Source organism: Oculina patagonica, chromosome 11 (assembly GCF_052425735.1).
Source record: "Oculina patagonica isolate OP01 chromosome 11, crgOcupat, whole genome shotgun sequence".
In the NCBI taxonomy this organism is placed as follows: Eukaryota; Metazoa; Cnidaria; class Anthozoa; order Scleractinia; family Oculinidae; genus Oculina; species Oculina patagonica.
This window is the reverse complement of record NC_135768.1, coordinates 24,034,948-24,045,001: the sequence shown is the minus strand read 5'-3', so window position 1 is coordinate 24,045,001 and position 10,054 is coordinate 24,034,948.

Below are 10,054 nucleotides of genomic sequence, written 5' to 3'. Positions count from 1 at the left end.
ATAAAATAATTTTATACATTATATATTACTATTTTAGGAAATAAGGAAAAGCTGAATGTTGTGACATTTTATGTTATTTACGATGCACTCGATAATATCAATACTGTTAAACAGACTACAAGAAGAAAATCAACATCCCTAGAATTTACCTACCCCCATCATTCAAATAACAGTAAAATTTGGGAAATTTTATTGCAATATTTTTCTTAACAAAATGTTAAATAAATTTCACTTGTGTCCCGGAGTTTGTGTCAAAATTTTATAGGTAAATTTCTGAGGAGAATTGCATTGGAGAACAAACATTTTTCAGTTTTAGATTTATAGTTTCTACAGATAAGAGTCTTTTTGGACTTTGCATGATTGCCACATGACTCAAGTTTTTCAGAAAGACACCTTTTCTTTCAAAATTCAAATATAACCAAGAGTTAGATCAAGGAGAATTAACTCGCAGCTTCCTCCTACTTTGCTTGCCTGTTATTCGTGCATCTGGTTGCATCGCAAATTCCGCCAAAAAAGCAAAATCTTGAACCAAAAACTTGAACTTACCATTTGGGGCTTCAACTACCACCAAAGCGAGATTTCCTTTCAGATCAAAGTCAAACATGGCGTTAAAAAAGGATTACTTTATCTTTAGCTAACTGCTATCAAGACGATCAGTCGAAATTTGAACACAAAAGGCCCTCAGTCAATTTCGAAACTAAAGTTTCTTCTTTTAAATTTAAACCGCACCTTTGGTAAACACATAACATTTACTTTTTTTTCCATGTTTATATTTGCTCGACAACATAAAAAGTAATTTCCTCGAATCGAAAGTGTCATTCGATTTGGGAGCTCTTCTTTTGCCAAGCTACAATTTTAGTGAGGTCAGGCGATGTGTGGTTGTATTTAGCTGTCTTTTGATCGAGCAAGTAAAGCCAAGCGAGTATTAAAGTTTCGTCAATAGCAGGTGTTTTTAAGAGATGAGTCGATACGGAAGCTAAACTGTCCATTTTTTGTGTATTACGAGCATTTCGCTCGTGAGGCTAATTTCCTCCTCGTCTTTGCAAAGTTTAATTAGCAATGATTATAGCAATTTATAACACATGATTTTCCACCAATGATTCATGAGTAAAATATGTCAGGAAAAGACATGCCCAAAGAAAATATGCCCTTAATGATAAATGCAGTACGTATTTAAATTTAATAGGAAAAGCGGTTCGAAAACCTACGATTTTAATTGTAGGAAAGTGAAAAACAAATGTTATCTATGAAGCCAACAGTAATTTAACAATATACGGCAACGTCTCTTGTTATTTCTTTCTAGAACATTCTATCATAGAGTCTTATAGCTCTAAATTTACCGATGTGAAGACAGAAAAAAAATTCCAGTTCGTTTGTATTTTCGACATTAAACCTTAAAAAGTCTCAACCCATTTAGTAACTAAGTAAACCCTTTTCTGATTCATAAAGCAATTTCCGTGCAAACAGCTACACAGTGAACATGAAATAAAATCGATATCGCTGAAAGACCTGAAACCGGCTTTGGTTTGGACCTTCAAAAAGGCTTGTAATCAGGCACAATTCATTTCACTGACCACAAAATTAACTTAACAAACGCTAAAAAAAAGAGCGATCGTTTACAATAAACAACAGAAAATTTAGCGGTCGACATAAATCTTGGACAGTATAAAGATCGACAAGATTCTGAAACGTAAACCGAGAATGTTTCCAACTGAAATGTCTGGAATACCCGCTGTCATTTTCTAACCCCAACATTGAAAGATTATTATCTTTTCAAAAGGCACAGCCCAATAGTTTTAAATGTCTTTTCTTTCGAGTGTTGACTTGCAGTTTTCGACTTCCACGAGGCGTCAAATGTCCAAGTTTCTAGTTCGTATTTGATAACAATACTCCGTTTGCAAACAATCCTCCTCCATTACTTGACCACATACAACACGGTGAGTTAATTTAGAATTTACTCAGCTAATCATGTTTATCAACAACAACTTTTTATGGACAAGAAATATTTGCTATAACGGAGTTTAAATTTTTGTTTGTCGGGGGGTTCCGACGAGTGCAAATATTTTCCTCAACTGTGTACACTAAATTACACAGCGCAAAGGTTTCGTCTGAGATCAATATTGACGCTCTTAATAAATAGTGATAAATTGAAGGCAAACATTGAGCTGTAAAAGTACAGTATTGGCCGTGCAGGACTCAAAACAATGTTCCTTAGACTTCTAGTATTCAAACGTGACTACGTGAGAACTAAATAACCTGTTTTAATATATTTTGGTGGCTGCAACAGTATTTTACGTGCTCTCGATTCCTAAATAAAAAAGGCGATGATGCGTAGCTTCGAGGTGGGTAGAGGCAATTTTCAGTTTTATATTCAAACTGTACTACGCACAGTTAACGTCTGATTCCTCAATATTCCTTCTTTATTCGCAGTATTGGTGCTTTTTGAAATGACGAGCTGCATTCAAAGGCTTATACAGTACCAAGCGAACTCGTAAGAGGTGATTTTATTGTGGACAAACAAAAGCGACGAGAAACCTCTTAAACTCATTCTTTTGTGTGACGGAATCACAACATTTTACGTAGATCTTTGTGAAAAACCCTTCACTGGAGAACTTTTATGGACTAAGAAACCACCAGTTTTTACTCTGTGGGAAACATGCCTTCAAGCAACCTCTTAAATTTTTAAAACTTAATTTAGAGTGTTGAGGTTAAAGATAGAAATTTTGTCATATGCAGAAAATGAAAGCTTACCTCACAAAAAGATATAAGACTTGATACTGGAAAGACCTGTTTGAAATGCAGACTGATAGATTGTTGACAGTGTGAAAGCTTTTAAGATGTCCGAATGTCTCAAAGACTTTCCAAAATGACATCCACAAGAATTATTGAATAACTTGGCGAAAATAAAAAATTACAAAGGCGGCAAATGTCTTTGATGTCCCAGTCAATAATTTCATCACTTGTGAATGATTGTCGCTTATGACAGCAATACCGGTATTGAGTTAACTGCTTATTATCTGACGAATTACTTAGAAATATCCCAATGAAATAAGCCGGCGTTAATTTCTCTATATCCTGTTTTTGACCTAGGAAGATTTTTTTCAGTACATGGCATCAAAAAGGACTCTGTGAAAACCTAACATCGGTCCATTCACTTTCTATTGTCTTGTTTTGAAAGATATTTTTGTTACCGCAAATTGAAAATGTGTTCAAATAATTGTCCCAAAACAAAGCAATATGAAAACAATTCCGCCAAATATAGCGGAATTAAATAAAAGAATATTAATAAAAGGCTGTTTGCAATCTTAAATACGGGTTTTGTAGCCCGGGCAGATTATACATAAACAAAGCAATATACGATCATTAATGAAACCTCTGTCGAGTAAAATGATATTTGGCATTTGAACAAAATTTCATGCTTCTATCTTATTAATCTTTTAATCAAGCGGCCACTTTGAAATACTTCACAGGAGTTAAGCGAATAGGAAATAGATGCGAAATTGTTAATTTTCGGAAATAAGTACTCGTTCGGAGTGGCAAAACTTAGAAGGCGTGACGTGTTATTAAAACAGTATTTGTGAATGGCTCGAGCCACTATTCATTACAATAGATTGCCATTGTTCGTATGAAAATCCATCCACGCGTTTAAGCTGAAAGAAATGCTAAATACCGAGTTATTTTGAGACAAAGAATTATCATGGAAAGTTATGAAGCGGCCAAACATGCGTCTTAACAGCCTTTGTAGTCATTGTTCTCAGTTAAATAAGGAAAAACACAAATGCTACTGTCGTACATTGCCGGTCAATTCACTTTCTTTTTATTAGACATTCAAATGATGAACACAGGCTGCTTTTTAACAAAGCAGAGCCTTTGATTTTGTCGTTTTCTCTATCAATTATCTAAACTTGGCTATATGTGTCTGATAATTTTGCTTGAATAAACGGCGCATTACTGGATCATGAAAATGTACTCCTCGATGTAGAGTTTACTCGAGGCTTTGACAAAATGTTCAGTTGTATTTATAACTAAGCGTTTGTGAGAAAATTTCCAATTTAATTGACAAATTCTGTTAGTAATTTTATTTTATCACAGTGAAGACCTAAGAATCCTACTTTTCTCTACGCATAGCATAACTTAGTAGCATTACTTGAACCAGTTTTTCAACGACCTCGAGCAAGTATTTAACGGCACTGATATGACTAGGGTATTTATTATGAAAATTTTCGAACCGCTTTCTTTGTTAAACATACTTGTCCGTCTTGTCCCGCTTTTTTAAAAACTATCTTCAACGAAGACCGCAAAAAGGCGAGATATCCGTTAGTAAAACAATCCGGTTGCGGCAATTTGTCTTGTAAAGAATTTACCGCTACTGATTCGCTTGTTTAATGAGTCTGCGCTAAGCAGTGAACGGCGATGAATTAGAACAAAGCGGTTACAAGTTACAAGTGGTTCGGTCTAAAAACACCTGCTTTAAGATCAATTTCAGCTTCTGATAATCGATTAACTCTTGCGTTTAATCTTTTCGCTGTCTTTAATCACTGAATATCTTTAGGTAATTCATTTGTGAAACACCCGATCAAGCGCGCCAGGGCAGTCCAAATACTCGTTAGTAAAAGGAGCAATAATTTCGCCGATGTAAAATGATTAAATCACTGTTATTTACAAGTAAATATGAGGCTAACACCGCCATATCGGTTCTCTTTGACATTGATATAAATTAGATGAAGAAAAGAAGACCTTTAAGCTTGTAATATGACGTCCATTCATCATTTCCTGTTCGCCACAATGCCTCATATGGACACATGCTCTGTTTTGGAAGCGCGCGCCTTTTGGCGGTCTGACTGGTAAACGAACTCTGAAAGTAACACTGCAAAAAATACTCCAAAATACTGATTACTTAAAGAATGAACATGTATACCATTGATTCAACTGTATACTGGACAGCAAAGTTTTCAGAAGTGACGAGCGTTCTAACAGACGATCAAAAGTAAACTAGCAGTAAAAAGAAAAGGTCAAAGTTTTTTTTTAGAGATTTATGAGTTACTTCGTACTAAAACTCACTCTTTATTTCATAGTTATCGGCCTTCTTTTTATGTTTTATCTTGCATTGCAGGCCGTTTTCTCTGGGTTCTTTTTGTCGGTGGCGGAAAAGGTAATAGAAATAACCACCTGCATGAGTTCCTGCCGCCTGTAGTTGCACCATTTTTCTCCGTCTGCTCAAGGCATCGCGCGTGTCCAAGCCATTTCTCGCTCGCCGTTTGCGACAAGAACCACTTTACATCGTGCGACATGCTTGATAGCTCATATTTTATAATTGCTTCACGATAATACCATTCTCTGATTTACAAACACCCTCCTCGTTTCAGAAAAAGAACATCAATTTTTTTGCTAGGAGAGAAAGGCTTAAATTCAACGGTGCCGAGTTTGAAAAAACGCTCAAGTCTGCTCATAGAAAAATAAGTATTCCCCAAGTCTTTTTATAGGTAGCTACGTATAAGTAACACGAATATCTTTAACCCTGGACAATTTGATTGTCCTTTCTGATTGACGTCGTCTTTGCATGTGATTTCTATCAAGGCAATATTCGATTTCCAAGTTGACGATTGTCCTTTCTCCTCATCACCTGTCAGTTCTTGACAATGAACCATGTAAGGAGAAATTAAATTTTCATCACTTGGCGGTTAGAGCCCACTAAACTCCACTAATTGGTTGCACTTTTCAGAAATTCTTAGGCTTACCAAATTTTCTTAGGTATGGGGTTCCGCTTGCGCGCGGAAGCCCTCATCTACCTGCGCCCTTCCCTCGACCGTATCTGACAAGAAATGGCAACTTCCACATTTCACCCCTTTTAGGTTCAAAATGCAAATTTGACCGTTTCCAGTCATGGCACTAAGTGAAGTAAAGCGTGCTGCAAACTGAACATGTTTCAAGTTCTCATGAAAGCAAAATACTCCATTAACAGTGATAACTTGCTAATGTTTTAACACAATATTCTCAACAAAACTGAAACAGTTTTTATCAGTAACTGTCGTAGAAAATAGGCAATTTGATGGTCAGCTGTTTACACTTTGATGGTTGTCTGACAAGCGTGAGATTCACCAGGTCAGGCCTCCTTTATCCCAAACTTTCTTGTTTAATTGTTTAAAGTTCTATATTTTTTAACCAAATGCCTGGGACGGGGTAAAGTTTGTGTCCGAGCCAAGTGGCCCATACAGCCGGAGCTTATCCCGGTTTCCGTAGCATTAGGCGACTAGGAGTATTGCTACTCTCCCTGGATGGGATGTTAGTCCATCGCAGGGTTACCCCCCAGCATTAAATTCGGCGGTACCCATTTATACACCTGGGTGGAGAGAGGCATGGTGAGAGTAAAGTGTCTTGCCCAAGGACACAACGCAGCTCCCCGGCCAGGGCTCGAACCCGGACCGTTCGACTTGGAGTCGAGTGCGCTAACCAGTAGGCCACCGCGCCTGGGGCGAGCCCGGTTCATAATTCTCTCAAGGTTTTGTTGCCGGTTTCTTTTTTCATGACTCACCCCATTCCCCCGCGCGGTCGACATGCATGCGACATGCGATTTATTTATTTATTTTTTTTTTTACAGTTAGGGACTGTTTAAAATCGAACCAAAATTACTGGCGATCGGTTGAAACCAATGAGTCACGAAACAAACACTTTCCCAGAGTGAATAGCTATATATAGATTTATGCTTGGTCGAAATAAGTGAAATAAAAAAAAAAAACAATCGGGGCGTTGATCAGAAAACAAAATACAATTGAACAGCGAGAAGGGGCTAATGTGAAGTAAACGAAAGAGGAAAATCGTTTATTTTTAATATTTTCTTCAGGTTTTGAAATTTTTCTAACAAATGGGTCCAACGCGAATGACCTGGAAACCGGAAAACTCATTTCCTGGCATTTCGAGCCCGAAAAACTCTGACATTAGTGATGTATAAATAGCTGACTATCTACTGTCTACAAACTTATTATTTTACCGTACACGTGTCTGCAAACAATTTATTTGAACAGTTTTGCTCTTGCAAACAATTTTTTTTTAGGATTTTGATCCCCCCTCCAAAATTCAATGGTCCGTCCCTCAGAAGAGCAATCGGCTTATGAAATTGTTCGGTAAGAGAGCTAGTCCGGGAGCTAGGAGCACAGAAATGATGTTTTGCACTTCAAGAGTACTGAAAAGGTTTGACAACGGATTTCAATTGATTAAAACCTCCTCTTTCACGCTAGATAGTTTGTGGTTTCAAATTGTGGTATACGTTTTGAGTTACCCCGTATAGCTATGTTTTTGTCAGTCGGTACAGGTCAAAAACGGTCTCGCATGAGAACGAGGCTGAAATTGCCACTTGATTTATTCATAGAAACTTATCCAATAAGAAACTAAATGTTACCCGGATAACTGATAGGACTCTATGAAAGTCGATTTTATGAAAAGTACCACGGCTTGCAAAGAAATAACATGATATTTGATCTCGTTTTGTGTGACGTGTCACAGCATCCTCATTCGCTGTTACATAACAACAGAAACTTTTCGGGCTCACGTTCACCTGCAAACCGTTTGCTCTTTCAATTTGCTCTTTTCGTACTAAAGAAAGGCAATATTGTTAAAATTCATCACTTGCTGAAATAAAAACCTTGACCAAAGACGTTAAAGTAGCGCATTTTTACTGAAGCCTCGCTTTCATGTTAATGGAAAAAGAAAAAACATATTAAACTTGGTAGGGAAAGAAGCAAAATTTAATGAAATTTGCCCACAAGAAAATATTTAAAATACATGCAGGTTCTGTCAATTGTAGCGTAGAAAATAAGTATGACGTTAAACTATGTCAGTTCTGACAAGACCTATCTTTATATTTAAAAAAGAAGATTTAGAAAGTTTCCACCTTAGATTTTGTTAAAACTTGTCTCGTATGAAAGTTATAAACGGTCGTAATGACGCCTAGAATATCATAAATACCAGGTCACAAATAGTCGCTTAATGAAACGGTCATTCTATTTCTGTTTCGGCACTCGTGGTCCCCCGCACAGTGCAGCATTTTGTATTACTTCTATCCATGCCCAACAGGTTATTGCAAGGTCTTTTGTAGCTGTAGGTTATATATTCAAACATAAGCCTGAATACTGTAATGTTCTTTTTTTTTACAGCAAATGACATAGCACAGCGCATTCGCAGTACGTACAAACAGCTCTCTTTCGGGATAAATACATTATTTTAATCAAAGCTTTGGTTTGTGTGCTGTTCTCTCGTCTACCTCTGCCGCTTTCTCTAACTGCCCTAAACGATCTTAGTTTTTGATTCTGCGTAAACGTGTTTGAGCATTTCGGTTTCAAGTTACAGCAAGAGAGTTCAAAGCACCAGGAAATGCATATAAAAGGAGGGAAATACAATCCACAACAATTTTCCATGTCTTATGGCAACTTTCCCACTTAAATACAGAAGTAATAAAACACGTCTGTGCTGACCAGTCAGCGCCTTCATTTGCAATTCATGTCGCCTCACAGAATTTAACAGGAAGAGCCGGCATGGCATCTTTTTTGAGCTATACTGAGGGACCAAAACTCGTTGTTTTCTCACGAATCGAGCTCCTAACTGGGCGGCACATAAGTGTTTAAAGTACCGCAGTGTCTCGCAAGATTGCAGCGCTCGCACCATCTTTCGAATCATGTTTGGTGTGTAATAGAAACCTTGTGTAGGCTTTCTCGCGGCCAGAATATAATGCAATGATCGCAACAAAAATAATCACTTCCCTTTTTTGTGAGGGGCAGGGGTGGTGGTTGGGAGGGGTCGGGCGGGGGGGGGGGGGTTTGGGGTTAGAGGAAGGTATAACCAAGCCTTCTAATATGACCAGCAAAACTAGGCTCTTCACTTGGTTGGCGGTATGGCTTACTTTAAGCCCCCAATCGTCCGAAGTAATAACATTTGGTACGCTTGCCTCAAAGCACTTCAATAGTGTTACCTCTCACTTAAATAAGTAAAATAGTGCGGGGAGAACATTGTCTTTGATCCTTATTGGCCAATGTCCATCCGGCAAAGATGCAGAGCAAAAGAAGAGAGGAAAAAAACACTGAAATTGATATCAGTGGCCCACATACATCACTTCCTTAAGTTAAATACAGGGAAATACCTGCGAGTAATAGCCTAATTTTCCCCAGGTTTGCCGAAACGGGTTCTTCTATAAATGGTAGTAACACAAATTATTTTAGGCTATACAGGTTCTTAATAAGTTCTTATTTTCTAAAGAAAATTTTCTTTAATGCTTAACTTTTAGTGATATTCGGCTATTCCTTGTATAAAATTTGCATACCACATAAGTGCTTATGTAATAAGCACTAGTCATTTAGAAAACGACATTATATAATTTTATACGCACAGTTATGCTTTGTCCAAACTTCCAAAAAACATTTTTAATCAATTTTAGAAAATAACAACTTGTTTCCAAATTTGAGGCCAAATGGGTTCTTATACAAATGGGGTCTAATTTCCAAATTTTAGCCTAACAGGTTCTTAACTGTTAGGGTTTTACCCGCGGGTTTTTACCGTATATATATTTTAAAACTGGAAACAGGACTAATTTCGTGTCCTCCCAATCCTATTCTTAAAATATACTTAAAACAGGAACCTTGTTATTGCTACTGAGTGTAAAAATATAAATTTTGCAGTTTCTCGGAAAAAGAGAAAGCCCAAAATTAATGAGACCATTAGATTCAAACAACGAGAAAGCCGTCAGAAGGGTTCTATCACACGCCAAACATGATGCCAAAGATGATGCGAAAGATAATGCGAGAGCTTTCATTCAATCGCCAGATACTGAATGAGTAATGTAGCCTTTATTATGCAAGGAAATTGGCTGCCAAGAGCTGTCGTTCCGGACAGTGTTTAAAATTCAAACAAAATACACTCAAGTACACAAAATTGTTTCATCAATGTTTGGTAAACAGTTGTGAAAAGTTCATGCTTTCTCTCTCCTGGGATGCGATTCTACAAACTTTGATGTTGATAATGGAAAGCAAAATACTTGGAAACTCATACGTATTAACACAGGCTTATC